Source organism: Cebidichthys violaceus, unplaced genomic scaffold, assembly GCF_023349555.1.
Source record: "Cebidichthys violaceus isolate CVI_PGR_0920_01 unplaced genomic scaffold, fCebVio1.0.p SCAF_16, whole genome shotgun sequence".
In the NCBI taxonomy this organism is placed as follows: domain Eukaryota; kingdom Metazoa; phylum Chordata; class Actinopteri; order Perciformes; family Stichaeidae; genus Cebidichthys; species Cebidichthys violaceus.
This window is the reverse complement of record NW_027176329.1, coordinates 2,519,788-2,538,506: the sequence shown is the minus strand read 5'-3', so window position 1 is coordinate 2,538,506 and position 18,719 is coordinate 2,519,788. Positions and strand designations below refer to the sequence as shown.

General features: G+C 40.2%; 10 non-coding genes across 10 annotated transcripts; all 10 read right to left on the bottom strand.

Annotated features, from left to right (window-relative positions):
- Positions 1-293: 293 nt before the first annotated feature.
- Positions 294-434, bottom strand: LOC137873250 (U4 spliceosomal RNA). Its single transcript, XR_011103105.1, has one exon. It is a non-coding gene; the product is annotated as a U4 spliceosomal RNA (small nuclear RNA).
- Positions 435-821: 387 nt separating this feature from the next.
- On the bottom strand, positions 822-962 carry LOC137873273 (U4 spliceosomal RNA). The gene has a single exon (XR_011103127.1). It is a non-coding gene; the product is annotated as a U4 spliceosomal RNA (small nuclear RNA).
- Positions 963-1,347: 385 nt separating this feature from the next.
- LOC137873249 (U4 spliceosomal RNA) lies at positions 1,348-1,488 on the bottom strand. Its single transcript, XR_011103104.1, has one exon. It is a non-coding gene; the product is annotated as a U4 spliceosomal RNA (small nuclear RNA).
- Positions 1,489-1,873: 385 nt separating this feature from the next.
- LOC137873236 (U4 spliceosomal RNA) lies at positions 1,874-2,012 on the bottom strand. Its single transcript, XR_011103092.1, has one exon. It is a non-coding gene; the product is annotated as a U4 spliceosomal RNA (small nuclear RNA).
- A 387-nt stretch (positions 2,013-2,399) lies between these two features.
- Positions 2,400-2,540, bottom strand: LOC137873248 (U4 spliceosomal RNA). The gene has a single exon (XR_011103103.1). It is a non-coding gene; the product is annotated as a U4 spliceosomal RNA (small nuclear RNA).
- A 385-nt stretch (positions 2,541-2,925) lies between these two features.
- On the bottom strand, positions 2,926-3,066 carry LOC137873306 (U4 spliceosomal RNA). Its single transcript, XR_011103158.1, has one exon. It is a non-coding gene; the product is annotated as a U4 spliceosomal RNA (small nuclear RNA).
- Positions 3,067-3,452: 386 nt separating this feature from the next.
- Positions 3,453-3,593, bottom strand: LOC137873292 (U4 spliceosomal RNA). The gene has a single exon (XR_011103145.1). It is a non-coding gene; the product is annotated as a U4 spliceosomal RNA (small nuclear RNA).
- A 385-nt stretch (positions 3,594-3,978) lies between these two features.
- Positions 3,979-4,119, bottom strand: LOC137873304 (U4 spliceosomal RNA). Its single transcript, XR_011103156.1, has one exon. It is a non-coding gene; the product is annotated as a U4 spliceosomal RNA (small nuclear RNA).
- Positions 4,120-4,504: 385 nt separating this feature from the next.
- Positions 4,505-4,645, bottom strand: LOC137873235 (U4 spliceosomal RNA). The gene has a single exon (XR_011103091.1). It is a non-coding gene; the product is annotated as a U4 spliceosomal RNA (small nuclear RNA).
- A 385-nt stretch (positions 4,646-5,030) lies between these two features.
- Positions 5,031-5,171, bottom strand: LOC137873302 (U4 spliceosomal RNA). Its single transcript, XR_011103154.1, has one exon. It is a non-coding gene; the product is annotated as a U4 spliceosomal RNA (small nuclear RNA).
- Positions 5,172-18,719: the final 13,548 nt, after the last annotated feature.

The following is an 18,719-nucleotide window of genomic DNA, read 5'->3' as shown; positions in this document are numbered from 1 at the left end:
AATGGTGCATTTGATTGGCTTGTTGACTGCAAACCACGCCTTCTCCAAGTAATGGCAGTACTGGCTGGATGAAGAAGTAACACATCGTTGGGAAAAAATAGTAAATGACACTACTTTGGGAAGCAAAGATGACAATGGATAGGCGTATTTGATCATGAATTCTATCCTGCTATAAAAGTTGGTAAATCATAGGCAGTCAACTTGAAAAAGCTCATCTTTTGTGGATATTTGAATGACAACTTCAATCAATCTACTGTTGAATTCAGGGTTTTACATTTGCACAAAGTATTAAGTCTCATCTGAGACCGACAAAAATTGCCATAGCTGACTATATTTCAAGTCATCTCGGCGGGGTATTGGGTTAAGTTTTCAACCAGCAACAATCACGTCTCAGTAGAACTTCATGGACTATGAAATTGCCTCTGCGAAGGGATGCCTACGGTCCCAAAAACATTCAACTGTATCTCGTCCGACACTCACAAAACACATGGTGCAATATTCGCCTTAGAGGGTCTACGGTCATGTTAATGGTGCATTTGATTGGCTTGTTGACTGCAAACCACGCCTTCTACAAGTAATGGCAGTACTGGCTGGATGAAGAAGTAACACACCTTGGGAAAAAATACTAAATGACAATACTTTGGTAAGCAAAGATGACAATGGACAGGCGTATTTGATCATGAATTCTATCCTGCTGAAAAAGTTGGTAAATCACAGGCAGACAACTCAAGAAAGTTCATCATCTTTTGTGGATATTTGAATGACAACTTCAATCAATCGACTGTTGAATTCAGGGTTTTACATTTGCACAAAGTATTAAGTCTCATCTGAGACTGACAAAAATTGCCATAGCTGACTATATTTCAAATCATCTCGGCGGGGTATTGGGTTAAGTTTTCAACCAGCAACAATCACGTCTCAGTAGAACTTCATGGACTATGAAATTGCCTCTGCGAAGGGATGCCTACGGTCCCAAAAACATTCAACTGTATCTGGTCCGACACTCACAAAACACATGGTGCAATATTCGCCTTAGAGGGTCTACGGTCATGTTAATGGTGCATTTGATTGGCTTGTTGACTGCAAACCACGCCTTCTCCAAGTAATGGCAGTACTGGCTGGATGAAGAAGTAACACATCGTTGGGAAAAAATAGTAAATGACACTACTTTGGGAAGCAAAGATGACAATGGATAGGCGTATTTGATCATGAATTCTATCCTGCTATAAAAGTTGGTAAATCATAGGCAGTCAACTTGAAAAAGCTCATCTTTTGTGGATATTTGAATGACAACTTCAATCAATCTACTGTTGAATTCAGGGTTTTACATTTGCACAAAGTATTAAGTCTCATCTGAGACCGACAAAAATTGCCATAGCTGACTATATTTCAAGTCATCTCGGCGGGGTATTGGGTTAAGTTTTCAACCAGCAACAATCACGTCTCAGTAGAACTTCATGGACTATGAAATTGCCTCTGCGAAGGGATGCCTACGGTCCCAAAAACATTCAACTGTATCTGGTCCGACACTCACAAAACACATGGTGCAATATTCGCCTTAGAGGGTCTACGGTCATGTTAATGGTGCATTTGATTGGCTTGTTGACTGCAAGCCACGCCTTCTCCAAGTAATGGCAATCCTGGCTGGATGAAGAAGTAACACATTGTTGGGAAAAAATACTAAATGACAATACTTTGTTAAGGAAAGTTGACAATGGACGGGCGTATTTGATCATGAATTCTATCCTGCTGAAAAAGTTGGTAAATCATAGGCAGTCAACTTAAAAAAGTTCATCTCTTGTGGATATTTGAATGACAACTTCAATCAATCTACTGCTGAATTCAGGGTTTTACATTTGCACAAAGTATTAGGTCTCATCTGAGACCGACAAAAATTGCCATAGCTGACTATTTCAAGTCATCTCGGCGGGGTATTGGGTTAAGTTTTCAACCAGCAACAATCACGTCTCAGTAGAACTTCACGGACTACGAAATTGCCTCTGCGAAGGGATGCCTACGGTCCCAAAAACATTCAACTGTATCTGGTCCGACACTCACAAAACACATGGTGCAATATTCGCCTTAGAGGGTCTACGGTCATGTTAATGGTGCATTTGATTGGCTTGTTGACTGCAAACCACGCCTTCTCCAAGTAATGGCAATCCTGGCTGGATGAAGAAGTAACACATTGTTGGGAAAAAATACTAAATGACAATACTTTGGTAAGCAAAGATGACAATGGACAGGCGTATTTGATCATGAATTATATCCTGATGAAAAAGTTGGTAAATCATAGGCAGACAAATCAAGAAAGTTCATCTATTTAGTGGATATCTGAGTGACAACATCAATCAATCTACTGTTGAATTCAGGGTTTTACATTTGCACAAAGTATTAAGTCTCATCTGAGACCGACAAAAATTGCCATAGCTGACTATATTTCAAGTCATCTCGGCGGGGTATTGGGTTAAGTTTTCAACCAGCAACAATCACGTCTCAGTAGAACTTCATGGACTATGAAATTGCCTCTGCGAAGGGATTTCTACGGTCCCAAAAACATTCAACTGTATCTGGTCCGACACTCACAAAACACATGGTGCAATATTCGCCTTAGAGGGTCTACGGTCATGTTAATGGTGCATTTGATTGGCTTGTTGACTGCAAACCACGCCTTCTCCAAGTAATGGCAGTACTGGCTGGATGAAGAAGTAACACATCGTTGGGAAAAAATACTAAATGACACTACTTTGGGAAGCAAAGATGACAATGGACAGGCGTATTTGATCATGAATTCTATCCTGCTGAAAAAGTTGGTAAATCATAGGCAGACAACTAAAGAAAATTCATCTTTTGTGGATATTTGAATGACAACTTCAATCAATCTACTGTTGAATTCTGGGTTTTACATCTGCACAAAGTATTAAGTCTCATCTGAGACCGACAAAAATTGCCATAGCTGACTATATTTCAAGTCATCTCGGCGGGGTATTGGGTTAAGTTTTCAACCAGCAACAATCACGTCTCAGTAGAACTCTATGGACTATGAAATTGCATCTGCGAAGGGATGCCTATGGTCCCAAAAACATTCAACTGTATCTGGTCCGACACTCACAAAACACATGGTGCAATATTCGCCTTAGAGGGTCTACGGTCATGTTAATGGTGCATTTGATTGGCTTGTTGACTGCAAACCACGCCTTCTCCAGTAATGGCAGTACTGGCTGGATGAAGAAGTAACACATCGTTGGGAAAAAATACTAAATGACACTACTTTGGGAAGCAAAGATGACAATGGACAGGCGTATTTGATCATGAATTCTATCCTAATGAAAAAGTTGGTAAATCACAGGCAGACAACTTAAGAAAGTTGGTCTATTTAGTGGATATCTGAATGACAACATCAATCAATCTACTGTTGAATTCAGGATTTTACATTTGCACAAAGTATTAAGTCTCATCTGAGACAGACAAAAATTGCCATAGCTGACTATATTTCAAGTCATCTCGGCAGGGTATTGGGTTAAGTTTTCAACCAGCAACAATCACGTCTCAGTAGAACTTCATGGACTATGAAATTGCCTCTGCGAAGGGATGCCTACGGTCCCAAAAACATTCAACTGTATCTGGTCCGACACTCACAAAACACATGGTGCAATATTCGCCTTAGAGGGTCTACGGTCATGTTAATGGTGCATTTGATTGGCTTGTTGACTGCAAACCACGCCTTCTCCAAGTAATGGCAATCCTGGCTGGATGAAGAAGTAACACATCGTTGGGAAAAAATACTAAATGACAATACTTTGGTAAGCAAAGATGACAATGGACAGGCGTATTTGATCATGAATTCTATCCTGCTGAAAAAGTTGGTAAATCATAGGCAGACAACTCAAGAAAGTTCATCTTTTGTGGATATTTGAATGACAACTTCAATCAATCTACTGTTGAATTCAGGGTTTTACATTTGCACAAAGTATTAAGTCTCATCTGAGACCGACAAAAATTGCCATTGCTGACTATATTTCAAGTCATCTCGGCGGGGTATTGGGTTAAGTTTTCAACCAGCAACAATCACATCTCAGTAGAACTCCATGGACTATGAAATTGCCTCTGCGAAGGGATGCCTACGGTCCCAAAAACATTCAACTGTATCTGGTCCGACACTCACAAAACACATGGTGCAATATTCGCCTTAGAGGGTCTACGGTCATGTTAATGGTGCATTTGATTGGCTTGTTGACTGCAAACCACGCCTTCTCCAAGTAATGGCAGTACTGGCTGGATGAAGAAGTAACACATCGTTGGGAAAAAATAGTAAATGACACTACTTTGGTAAGCAAAGATGACAATGGACAGGCGTATTTGATCATGAATTCTATCCTGCTGAAAAAGTTGGTAAATCATAGGCAGACAACTCAAGAAAGTTCATCTTTTGTGGATATTTGAATGACAACTTCAATCAATCTACTGTTGAATTCCGGGTTTTACATTTGCACAAAGTATTAAGTCTCATCTGAGACTGACAAAAATTGCCATAGCTGACTATATTTCAAGTCATCTCGGCGGGGTATTGGGTTAAGTTTTCAACCAGCAACAATCACGTCTCAGTAAAACTTCATAGACTATGAAATTGCCTCTGCGAAGGGATGCCTACGGTCCCAAAAACATTCAACTGTATCTGGTCCGACACTCACAAAACACATGGTGCAATATTCGCCTTAGAGGGTCTACGGTCATGTTAATGGTGCATTTGATTGGCTTGTTGACTGCAAACCACGCCTTCTCCAAGTAATGGCAATCCTGGCTGGATGAAGAAGTAACACATCGTTGGGAAAAAATAGTAAATGACACTACTTTGGGAAGCAAAGATGACAATGGACAGGCGTATTTGATCATGAATTCTATTCTGCTGAAAAAGTTGGTAAATCATAGACAGTCAACTTAAAAAAGTTCATCTTTTGTGGATATTTGAATGACAACTTCAATCAATCTACTGTTGAATTCAGGGTTTTACATTTGCACAAAGTATTAAGTCTCATCTGAGACCAACAAAAATTGCCATAACTGACTATATTTCAAGTCATCTCGGCGGGGTATTGGGTTAAGTTTTCAACCAGCAACAATCACTTCTCAGTAGAACTTCATGGACTATGAAATTGCCACTGCGAAGGGATGCCTACGGTCCCAAAAACATTCAACTGTATCTGGTCCGACACTCACAAAACACATGGTGCAATATTCGCCTTAGAGGGTCTACGGTCATGTTAATGGTGCATTTGATTGGCTTGTTGACTGCAAACCACGCCTTCTCCAAGTAATGGCAGTACTGGCTGGATGAAGAAGTAACACATCGTTGGGATAAAATACTAAAATCCTTAAAATCGCTACCTGTGACGTTCGTGGAGCTCAGTCGAGTGTTTATCGTCAAAACAAGTATTTATTGCACATTGACTTTGACATTCTATGTACTCAGGACGTTGATAATGTTTGTGACATGTGGCCTAAAGGTAAATGTGTAATATCTATAGGTGAGAGCAGGGCTGATGGTATTGGTATTTTTTTTAAGACTCATGATGTTGTTATTATTAGAAAAAGTAGTCCAGGCAGGCTTTTTATGCTAGATTGCCTTTTTAGAGGATAAAAACACTGAATAATAAATGTTTATATTTCTCCCGACAAATCCCCAAAAATCGGTTTATTTAAAAGACTCAGAGAATTATTGTCAGTAGGTTGTAAAATTATATTATGTGGTGACTTTAACACAGTTACTGAAGAAAAAGACAAATGTAGTAAGAAGCCCTTCAAACTGAGTCCAGAGGGCACATTTTTAAAACAAGTATGTGAAGAAACTAAATTAATAGATCTGTAAACCCTTCAGGAAATTAATTCACCAGGTTTGACTCAAAAACCAAAACCCGTATAGACAGAATTTATGTATTGTCACACTTCAAAGCAATAAACTATAGAGCTGTATTAAATGACTTCTCAGATCACCTCTTAGTAAAAACAACCGTGTCTTCTGGAACCTCAGCTAGCAGATACAAATACTCAATGCCTAAAAAATACAGATTTATTAAAGGAGCTAAAACAGGAAATACAAAAAATAACACAATTCAAAATTCTAACTAAATCTAATCTTAAATTATGGGAAATATTGTCTTTCACTCGGCTTCAATGTCTTCGGTAGAATTCGCGGGTTTGTTTGAACCTGACAGGGATTGTGAACGTGAACGCTTCTACCATGATACTCAAAAGACCTTGCAGTGTTCACTGCAAGGAAACTGTCATATAACCATCGCGCTTCAGTGAAACGAAAAGAAGAAGAGGAAGATGGGAAATATTAAAATATAAAGTGAAAGATTTCTTCAAATTCAAATGTATAAAAAACCATGAAGGTACTTGCTAAAACAATTATGAATAGATTAAATGATATATTAGACAAAATTATAGATTAAGAACAAACATGAACAATTAAAGGCCAACTGATGTGGGACAACTTGTTCATACTAAGAGAACTCTTGCATAAACCGGATAAAAAAGGTTTCTATGTTGTTGGGCTCGATCAGAAGAAGGCCTTTGATTACATCTCCAGAGATTACCTCTGGGCTGTGATGAAGTCGTACGGCTTCCCCGATGCCTTTATTCACATAGTGAAATGTCTGCACGTTAAGTCTGTGTAAATGTGAATGGAGTTTCAACTGAAGCCTTTCAAGTGGAGAGAGGAGTGAAGCAGGGCTGTCCTCCGAGTGCTGCTTTATACATCCTCGCCATAAATCCTTTAATTAAAAAAATCAACTCAGATCATCTAATCTCAGGTACAAGTGTATGTCATAAACCCAAAGTCACAGCCATCACATACGCTGATGACATCACTGCTATCATTAAAAACCAGCTGGAGATGGATGCTTTAACTAATATTCTAGCTCTGTATGAACTAGCATCTGGAGCTAAATTAAATCCTAACAAAACGGAGGGAGTTTGGATCGGAGATGAACGTCATAATTGTAACATCAACATTAAAGTTAAACCATAAATAAAAATACTGGGTTTAATGTTTTGTGACAGAAAAAGTAGTGAAAGAAATTGGGAAAATAAGTTGTGTGAAATTAAAGAAGAGGTGAAAAAATGTAGAAAAAAAAATACTAATTACAAATCCAACTACTTTTTTTATCAGACATTTTTCCTCCATTCAGCAAAATGATAATCCAGTTAAATAAACAGTGTGAGAACTTGATCTGGGGCACAACCAGGGAAGTGACTAAAAGACAACTGATGTATAAAAGTAAAGAACATGGTGGGTTAGGGGCTCTAGAGCTCGGCGTCAGATTACATGGTGCCTTTATCAAAAATGTCTCTGCTGTCATCTCCAGAAACGCTCTCTGGTTAGGAGACGGCTCCATGTGGAGAAAGAGAAGGGGGAAACTGAGACAAGGTCCTGAATACAAGTTAACATACGGAGATTTAATTAACCAACATCAACACCTACGGATAGACTGGAACAGTTTATCAAGTAAAAGTATCTATAGAAAGATCAACGATTTTAAACACGGTGGACTTGTTGAATATAAAAAATTGACCGATGACGAGGGTGATGAGGTAATACAAATATTGAAGGATAAGAAATTCTTGGAGAGTATTAGAGACGTCCGATGGCTCATGTCAGTGAATAGACTCGCTGTAAGAGCCACTGTGTCATGGAGCTGCTATGTCACTATAAAGAAGTGTCCCATGATACAGTATAACGAGGACGAAACACAGAAACACCTGTTCATGGGCTGTTACAGAGCGCAAGAGCTCTGGGCCTCGCCTCAAGGCCTCTGTCTCGTCTTCAATGTGAACTATGAATCTGTAATGTATGCTATGTTTGATGAGAAGATGTCCGGTAAACAAAAAGAACTTCACCATCTCATTGTCAGCATCTTTAGTGGATATTTTATAGTTGAACAAGAAATCTAAGACCCTAAAGGATAACCTATTTTGTTGTAAGCAAGGATACGCGTGTATTTGATCACGAATTCCAGCCTCTTAAAATTGATAATATGCTTCCAGCACTGCAACAGAATGCAGAAGTTGAGTCATCATCCATTGTATCAAAGCGTGACAACATCACTGGTCTACAGCATATCACAAAGGTCCACTTTTGCTGCAGTTGTTTTGTAGTTTTCTCTTCCTGTTATATGTTTAATGAGTACGGCTCCGTGGCCGTGAACATCACAGATTTCTCTTTACGTGTCAATTTTCTTTCCTTTGAAGTGATATGATCTGGGGCTGATGTCTCTTGATGATGTTCGTTTCAAAGTTGTAACATAAACCAGACTTGAGTTAATCTGCTCTTACTAGCTCTAAGCTAGCTTTATGATACAGATCAATCATGGGTCAGTTTGTTCGGCTAGTTCAAGACTGGCATTTCCCAATAATCCCTGCCTTTCTGAGCCACATGTTTGATCAACTGCCACTCAAAAAACAGCTTTACAATCGAGACTGGAGACTGTAAATAGTCACACAGAAACTAAACCGGCAACCACACTAAGGGTTGTTGTTAACCAGATCTAGACTTGTTTGTCTCCAGTGGTTAGTTTCTTCTCTGTATGTTGATGCTGCCAGTGGTGTTGTTTGCTTCAGCTGAGTAGAGTTAAAAACCAGGCCAGACCTCCCTCAGGGCCTTGCCACCGTCCCATGTAAACAAGTTGCAACAGTGTATATTAGCAGAGACTTTGATGTCACTGCTGACTTAGTTTCTCTTCTCTTACTCTTAAATATTTTATTGACTTAGGCTAATTCACGGCAGCAGAGTGAGCTATTGACTACAACAAGGGCTTTGATTGCTGTTTTTCAAGAACTCAAAGGGATAAGTTTATCATATGTCGTATGGTAATCACAAACATGGCGTTTCAGCAGCACGTACTGTATGAAAAATCCTGCATGATTTCCAGTTCAGATCAATTTGAGTTTCTGAAGGGCCGGTGATTGTTTAGGGGCCTCCAGATAACCTGAAGTACCCTTAGACTGTGAGAAACATGTCTGTGTTCAAATGCTCAGGGACTCTTCATGTACAGTACATGCCGGTCGTTCTGCAATGCTCTTTTAAATGTGTGGCTGCCTCCCTCTTGTGGCTACTCTAATTAAATGCAGGACCACTTGCTGAAGCACAGATTCCCTCAGAGGAGCGTCAGGCTCTCCCCTCTGAGAGGGCACACGGAAAGAAAAGGAATTTGGTACAGTTGGGATCAGATCCATGCGTGTCTGAGAGAGAAATTAATGTTTTCAACATACCATTAACAATCCCATAACTGAATTATATGCTCCAGTCACTGGAGGTCCCCTCTGAGTACTTAAAGATATTTGATGGGGTGTGTATAAAAAAAAAATCATTGGAATAGTAAGCGTCCACATATAAATCTAGGGAAGTTACAGCATCCAGTCCAACAGGGAGGTTTAGGGCTCCCGAAACTTCGGTATTATTATTAGGCGCTTAGTCTGGGACTCCAGTGAGGGCTCAACCGTGGTGCACTATAAACAGTCTGTCTCAGCTCCTCTTCCTATTGCGCCGTTTGTCCACAAAACCGTCTAAACGTCTTACAGCTCAACCAATTATATCTCACATTTAGGGCGTATGGAAAGGGATTGTAAAGATGATTAAGTTGAATCCTTATTTGAAAAAAAGTGTTTGGTTGAATCCAGTGCTTTGCATTGACAAACTCCCCTTTTTGTGGAAGGAGAGCTATGACATGGTAATCCTTACATCGGGAGTTTTGTATTGTGAGGATACATAAAACAACTTTAATAACCTATCACTACAATATGGTATTCAATTCTGGAGATACTTACAAATAGGTCTTGCTTTAAAGATGGTTTCGGGGTCATATCTTCAGGTCCCACAACCAGCAGAGTTGACACGAGGCATCCAAATATTATACAATGTTATTGTCCTATAGGGAAATAAAAATGTGGCAGCTCTGAAAAATGTTTGGGAAAGTGATCTCGGTGTATCATTTGATGAAGAAGATACATGGGCTCAAATTCGGGGACAATTCTCGTACAACGTCTTGTGATTTGAGGATAAAATTCCACATCGTTACTATTGGAACACTTGCTTTTCAGAATCGGGTAAGTGAAAAGGGAAAGGTTGCTGCATATGAAAGGATGTCATGTCAGAATTATAATGGGGCAGAAAAACGTTGGCTTGCGTCAGAAAGTTCTATTGCTTTTATAAGTGCACCAGAGAGTGAGGGTGGAAGCAAAGTCTTAATTTGCACTGAGGATTAATGCATTTATTATTTAATTTTCTATATACTGTACATATTTTATTTATAAATATAAACATATGTTCTTTGGGGTTACACAGGGTGAGGAGGAAGCAGTGGAGAGAGATATAATGTGAATTTGTACATTGGATTGTTGACTGTTTTGCATATTGAACAACAAAAATTGCATTTATTTACATAAGAAAACATACCATCAACGAAACATCTTTCTAACAAAGTTAACAAAAATGGACTTAAGTTTCTCAAAGGCACCATTTTGCAGGACTGTTGTATTTTATTGCATGGATTGAGGTCGTTTATGCACAAGATGACTCGTGTTGGTTGAGTTTTATCTGACTGGCCTGTTTCCAATTATTTTCCTAGTGAATTATCATTTGAGTGATGTGAATATATTCCACAAAACCACCGTGGTTACATGCATTTCTTCACATTTCTCAATAACTAACATGTCAAATTCAGAAACTAAAACAACTTTTCGTAACCCATAAAACTGTTCTGGAAATCCTGTGAAAGTTTTGCAATAGAAACATATGGCGTTTATATAGAACTTCACAATTTTCTTTTAGCATTTTAGTCATGCTGGTATTAGGTTGGTATGCCAAACACACACTGAGACATCCTTGAAGGCTGTGCGAAATACTTTACATTCAAAAATCACAGCTGTCTGAAGATGGGAAGGTATCATGATGCGATGATGATGTGTCGCCTCTGGTTTGTGAGGTTCCTTGTTTTGAATGAGTATGAATACAGTGTATAGACCTGTTTCATAGCAGATATGTGAAGCTGTCAAAGCAGATGTGTAACTAATGGCACTGATGATGGCTCTGTTCCATTCAATTTCACAGTAAGCCTTGCCAGCGAGCCACACTAGTGTTCTGGACTGAAACTGGCACACTCAAATGGAATACAGTCATTAATAATGTTATCAGTAACACCTGTGCTTCTCCTGCTGTGGTCCAAATGTCTGCAGTATAAAAGGTCAATTACAGTATGTGTGCTGAGGTTATACTATTTTTGTGTACTGCAAAGCATTTCAAATTTTGCATAAAAAAAGTCTATAATAATAACCACCATTAAGTGAAACGTGGTTATGTTTCCCTATTGAATCCATTATGCACTTTCCAGTCTTTTGCAATTCATATTGAGGATTAATAGTAAAAAGCAGATTTACAACAGCTTTAAATGGAACAGATAATTAGGCTTCACAGCTGTGTCCTGTGAGTACCATATGATCTGAAATATTAAAAGATATTTGTCAATGAGAAAATGTATCCCACCAGAAACACGATTTGGATTACATTTTCATATATTCATGTATTATTTATTGTTATTGTTTTATTGAATGAATTGTTTTATCTTCATGACACCATTTAAATGACCAATACCTTGTAAGATGACACATTAATATATATATATATATATATATATATATATATATATATATATATATATATATGACAATACGACATCATCACCACAATCTTGCTACGATCTTAAATTGTTTTGCAATATGCTGACTATTTTTTTATTTCTATTTCAATATACTGCGATTTACTACTGTTTTCAAGTGCAATTTAAAAAAAAAATATCTTTTCTCGGTTCATCTCTCTTCAATTATTTTTATTAGAGGAAAATGGGTTTGTCAGTCAAATAGAAAGACTGTCATAAAAACCTGCCACTATGCACCTGACACACTGAACTGTTTGTATTACAGTGTACTACGGTTGGACCCAAATATTTGACTATTCAGTTATGTCTTTGTTGGGTAGGTCGCCTATTCGGTTTTCAATTTTATTACTTGGACATTTGTTTTCTGATTTTCTTTAACCCCTCGTGATAAAAAAATTGCATTAAACACTAAACCTTTGGGAAAACGGTTCTTATTCAGTAACAAATACAAGCTTTGACTATTTGCCGTTGATTACTACCAAAGCTTCGGTGGCAAAACAAATGGTATTCGGGACACAAATGGTATTCGGTAAAAAACTCAGCACCATCTAGTGGACTGAAAAAACAAATGTTACCAAAAGGTTTCATTTGTATTTGCAATATTAATAGATTATGTAATAAAATAACAATACTTGGCGTCTGTGTATCGATACAATATTACCATCCAAAAAATCGCGAATACTGCTGTGAGCACCTTTACCTGCAAGTCGCTGGCACAGCCGTTGCCGGGTCGTTGCCATGTTGAGAGAAGGCGGCAACATCCGCTTCGAAGAGTGAAGCCAATTTAGAAGTGTCCTAAACTTGCATTCTTTCAAAAGGCCATCAGGGGGCGACTCCTCTGGTTGTATAGAAGTCTAGTCTAAAATGACTCTACTTCTCTCTTGATTTATTCCCTCAGTAAACATTGTAAACATGAGTTTATGGTCTCAATCTCTAGTTTACAGTCTTCTTCAATACAGCATGATGTTCATTTAGTACATTATGCTCCATTTAGAGTCAAACAGACCATAAAGCAGGGGACGCTTTAGGGCGGGGCAACCTTGTGATTGACAGGTCGCTACCGCTACCAGAGCCGTATACGACGTCTCTGCGTCCCTCCTTTGCAGTCCAAATATGGTCACTTACCTTCACTGGCTTCACAAATTCAAGATGGCGACGGCCAAAACGCCGAACTGGAGGCTTCAAAACGGCAGTCCACAAACCAATGGGTGAAGTCATGACGACGACGTCCACTTCTTCTTACAGTCATGGTTGGGCGTCATTGAGAGGCAATACAAACACTCCCAATCTCGCATATATAGCACCTTTAAATACATGTAAAACCAATCTTATTAGCATTCCCCCCCAGACGAACCAACAGTATCATGTATTTGCCTGTATTAATTTTGTTGTCCCTGCTTAAGCAAACAAATACCTTATTAAATTGTATTTAGGGATTTGTAATTTGTTCAAGACACATTTGTGATTGTTCTTCAGTGGGTGTCACGCTTCCAGACGTTACTTAAGTATCTGTATCTTCCCCTACAATTTAGACTGAGGGGGACATATTTGGAGTAAATCTTAGAGCTGCATAGTACAATAGAGCATGTGTGGATTAGGCCTATTTAATAATGCGAGCACAAAGGCACTCTGTTCTTTTAAGTCTTTATGGGATTTCATAATGCGTATATGTGTGTGTGTGTGTCACACATGAGAGGCCGCTTCCTGTCGATACTACTCCACACATCCCCGGTTCCTTTTCCATTGTAATTCCTTTAATTAAAGTGATTTTATTCACAGGCACACAGCTGGCACCGGCTACTTTCCATTAGCCATCTGAGTGGACGCCTCGTTCAGTGGGAGGACCCGCACTGGGGCTGCTTCCTATGGAGCACACAATACTATTTTCATCTCCCAGCTGAGTTTGTTGTGTGTTTTGAATTTATTAATCATTGATTTTAATGTGCTGCCTCTTGACAGTGGCAGCTACCCACGCATTAATTAATTCCTACTTCCCGCCCTTACAAAATGGCATTTAAAAACAATGAGAGGTCGGCTGGTGTTTCCTCTGACCTATAAATGGAAGGCGTCAAAAAAAGCAAAATGTCAAAATTTGCTTTTATTTGTTCTTCTCTTGGCAGATTTTATTGCCTCCTTTTATTTGATAGAGCAAGATAGAAACGAGGTTATTTTAGGTCTATTGAAATGATGTGTAAATACAGTTGTGTCACCTTTAATATTCCGCTCGTCTTTTTGGGAGGTTGTGAAATGCAATAATGTCTCTTTTGTCAGGCATGTTTCCCTCGGTGCACCTGCTTTGCATACGGCATCTGCCAGGAGCACTCTCAAAGGAACTGTGGGTCTTAAGTTGGGGATAAAGGTGCATTGCCATCAACAATAGGTAGTCTGTGTTTATCCTTTGAGGTCTTAAACAACTATGTGTACAAAGATTTGCCTTCCTCGAATTGGTGGAAATAGAAAAAGGGAGATTAGATCTTAAATTAAGCATATGGTGCTGGAATTTGAATGGAGTTGGGATTTGAATGTATTTATGGAAGTACATTCTTTTTTTATTTATTGAGCAGACCTGAATTGTTCATCCATTTAAATGAGTGACTGGTCTGTGTGTTTGAAGAGATAAAAGCTCGCTCCTAATCCTTATTGACACTCCGGGATGCGTAAAGACAGCTATTGCTAAGTCCCTGCAGTGCCCTGCCCCATGGAAAGGGCCTCATCCCTATTCACACTGGGTTGTTTAAAGCTAAAGATTTCCTGACAGATTGCTCTCAACAGATTGATTAGCACATGTTGTGAGACAGACAACTAACCAAACTGGGTTTGGTGTACGTTTTGCATGCCTGCACGGCGGCGGTGGTGCTGCTGTGTGCGCGTGCAACCCCCAAGTAAAAGGGGGGAGTCGTGGAGTGCTTATCGCACGCTTCAAAAAGCATTCCCGCTATAATTAAAAAAGCAAACAACCACAGTCGTAACCTGATGGCGTTTAGTGGGAGCCCCGTGGAGCTTCGGCACAAAAACTGCAAACAGTGCTGACAGCTGCAAAAGATAATACACTTGCTCCTCTCGGCTCACCTCTATCACACGAAAAATGACTGTTATGTAGGAAGAGGAGAGGTAAATAGATACTGTGTGCATCCGCACAAAAAAAATAAATAAAGTGCTTATGCGTCACAAACCTACAGTACAGGGAGGCTGATCTGTTTGGACAAAGACATCTGAGGTGCCCGGGGTTTCTGTGGGGCCACGAGTCGGGTTTTTTTTCCGCTGTAAAATAATCAGCCATATTGGTTTCGATGCGGAATCCACAACTGGATTCGGGAGCGCTTGCAGATTCCGCGCCGACTTGCATCCCCTGCTCTGCCCCCGTGTGAGCGCCGAGTTGCCGTTCTCCTGGTACAGATGCTCAGCCTCTGGCTCAGCCTTGCTACAAAGTAAGAAAAAGAGAAAATCGTTCCCATGCAAATGTTGCACTGTTTGACATGTTCAATTAGACCCTTGTGAAGAAAACGATCGCCGCTTTTGAAGAGAGACGGTTCCCACTGTTAGTGCACCTATGAAGCCCTAAAGCTGCTTGGCCTTTCCTCCCCCCTTCCTCCTCTCTCTCTCTCTCTCTCTCTCTCTCTCTCTCTCTCTCTCTCTCTCTCGCTGTCCTCCCCGTTCCAGCCTCCCCTTCCTGTGCCTGGCCTCTAAACGGAGAGAAAGAGAGAGATCCATCGATCAGTGGCGATCGTTGAGCGCCCGCCCCGCCTCCTGCCTCCTGCCTCGCATTGTTTTTATCTCATCTCTCAACCCTGTTGCCATGGCACTGAAGATGGCACTTCAACCCTTGTGCTTAATGATCTCTTGGATGATAGCCTACTTGTCAGGCATTCATGCCCTGTTCTGTTGAAATGCAAAGACAGAGAGGAATGAGCCGCTGCTGCTGGTGGAGGGGAGGGGTGGGTTATTTGAACATTTTATTCTAAGCTTAACTGGTAGTGAACATGGCGTTATGGGTTATTTACCAAATGAGCTGTCTTAAACAGCTGTTTTGTTTCCTCTTCCTGGCCGGCTGAACCATGTTCCCCGAGATGGACATCCAGAAAGACAGAGAAGCCAATTTGCATTCATTTAGTGTCTCCCTTTTGTTTTGCGGCATTACTTTAAAAGCCATCCCTCTTTTCTGGCAGTTCAGCGCTGGGTGAGGGATTACCGCTCATATAAATAGCTGCCATTGATTTGACTAAGAGAATGCTTTGTGTCATTATGAAGGCAGAAAATCCTAATTTGGAAATTGGAACACACAAAAAAAAAAAAAAAAAGAGCTGAGCGTTGAATTCATATCCGTAATCCACCACATTGCATGAAATCAGGGGTGTTGCGCTACAATGCTAGATTTTCGTCATCGCCGTGATGGAGACAAAGGTAGCGCCTGGAGCCATCGTGGTGGTGCTACTCAGCAAGGGAATGTGTCATTTTATTATGTTTTTAATCTGGCAACCTTCCTCTGCGCTTTGCCGTGTGGAAGGCCTGTGCAGGGAGAGCTCAGGGGTTGCAATCCTGGAAGAGTGGGGCTGAAGATGCCAACAATCGTCACGAATCCGTGACGAAAAAGTCAATAATTAACAGCAAATATGTTCAAATTGCAAATGCAGTCATGCCTAATCACATATAACTTGGGGGAGATGATGTGTGCAACAATGATTTAAATATGGATTCAGGCATCTCACTGAGTCAAACACATTAGTGACTGCTTATTGATTGAGATTCCTGGAAAAGAAGAGATATGCCGACTCGCAGTCGCTGGAGATGGAGCTGTTCGATCACATCTGACCCATTATTCATGCGAGGCAGAGCTACGGGTTGTTGCTTTTGTCTTGGTGTGATTCCCCTCTCTGCGTCTTTAGGGATTCATGCTCATCGGCGTATGGAAAGGATCACTTTCTTTACCATCAAAATATGTCTATTAAAAGAATGAGTTGAAGAAAGGGCTTTAATTAAAACAACTTAAGGGTTAAAACACTGGTGGAAGGGCCTGATAACTTCTTGGTGGAAGTTTGGTGTGTCGTCACTTTGAGAGTATGAGCAGAAGTCAAATATAGCCCTGCTGGTCGGACTTTAGTTAAATGTGTTAGTGTGTGTTTTTGTCTCCTGAACACAGACAGGCAGCATTATAAAGCGACTTAATCCTCTCCTCCCTTACAGAAGAGAACACAATGAAAAACACACTCCTCTTTTTATCTGCTTTTATCTCCTTTTGTGCCGAAGAGCTTTAAAGAATCAGCGTCTTTATCTCTCCCCCACTCCCCATAATGCAATAGGGCGAATGCTTCCTGTGTGTCATAAATAAGGTATTGAAAGGTCCAATTGAATTAAACTAAAAGATCTGGGAAGAAAATGGGAAGTACTCTCACTTTTTCCCTCTCATTTTTAGACGGCGGGAATTGCTGTAAATTGACACTGAAATGGTCCGTCTCGCCTCAGCTGCCCTCCCTTTAACACCCCCCCCCCCACCACCTCTCGTTGGCTCCATACGCCCCCTCAGCGCAGTCGGATAACGTGCATATTAACGGGCTCTGGGCAAAGTGTGTTGAAATGGGACAGAAATGCAGTAAATGAGATATCCATTGTCTATAGCAGATAGCATTTCCCCTCATCAGAGCGGCTTGCTTGATTTCCTCCCCTACCGATGCCTGATGGGTTTATGACGTAGCCACTTCAAATTAACTGACCTTGGCCTTGCTGTCTGCATGCGTACACACACACACACACACACACACACACACACACACACACACACACACACACACACACACACACACACACACGCACACAAAAAATATCTAGAATCTGCACAATTTGCACACAAAAATAAAGGTGCTAACTAGAACCACATAGCGTTCTTTCTCAATCCTAACATTGTTTTTTGTTTAACAGGTTAGCTGCACGCTAACCCTTTTTTGAACCCTTTCTCAAAAATTCAAGCCATTGTGCCTGCCCAGCACCAAACAGCACACAGACAAACTTAGCAACGACCAAGTTAGCAACAAAACATAGTATAGCATCTAGATGCTAAAGAGCCGGATGTTTTTAAGAAGAGTTGGCGGAGACCAAAATGGAGCGTCAAAGAGAGCTATTGGACTTGATTAGGGCAAATGAATGCTAATGTTGCTCTGTGTCTGCTGGATGTGTAGTTGGGCAACTGCTTGCTAACATTGCTAACAAGTTTTATAATAATAAAAGGTCAATGCTGTGTTTTCAGTATGTTCAACAGCTTCAAAGTGATAAAAGAATCTGTATGTTTAGGTAGAGGAAAGAGGAAATACTTCTGAACTGCGTGTGAATTGACGGATGCAAAGCAAGAGGCTGACAAGATATGTTTGGACCATTTTCATGCTAATTTCATCCGTATTCCGGAGTCTGGCCTATGCCAAAGCTGCTTGTTAACATCTATGTGTCAGTATAACGCATACACTAAATCTGAAGAGCAGGCAGGACTTCAGCGTTCTCAGCTGGGAAGAAGAGAGCGCTGGTGAATTTCCCACCGATACCTGTGAAATGTAGGTTAGATGTTTCGTGGAACTTGCATCAGTGTTTAGTGATTGTCATTTCTGCATCAGTGCGGCATTATGGGGATTCTCTTCCTTCGAGTGGCAACTGTCGCAATATTTTGGTGCGTCTGAAAAAAAGAGAGAGATGCCTTGAATACACACGCCATTAATAATTAACTCTGTGCTTTATTCCCCTTTGAAAGTTATTATGCAAAATTAATATTTCATACGGGTACAGGCTGTACATGACAACTGTGCTAAGACAAAGGATAGTAATGGCACAAAGTTTGACAAGTCTTTCTGGGCTTGCTCAAAAATCATTGGGCCTTCATCTTATATTTAGCATTCAAGAGACGCCATGAGATGGATCCCTATTTTTGTTCACTTTCCTATTCATGAGCTCTTCTTTCCCATCCTATGTGCAAAATATAAGACGTGTTCCATTTTGCATGAACATGCACAGTGGTGGACTTTTCTGTTT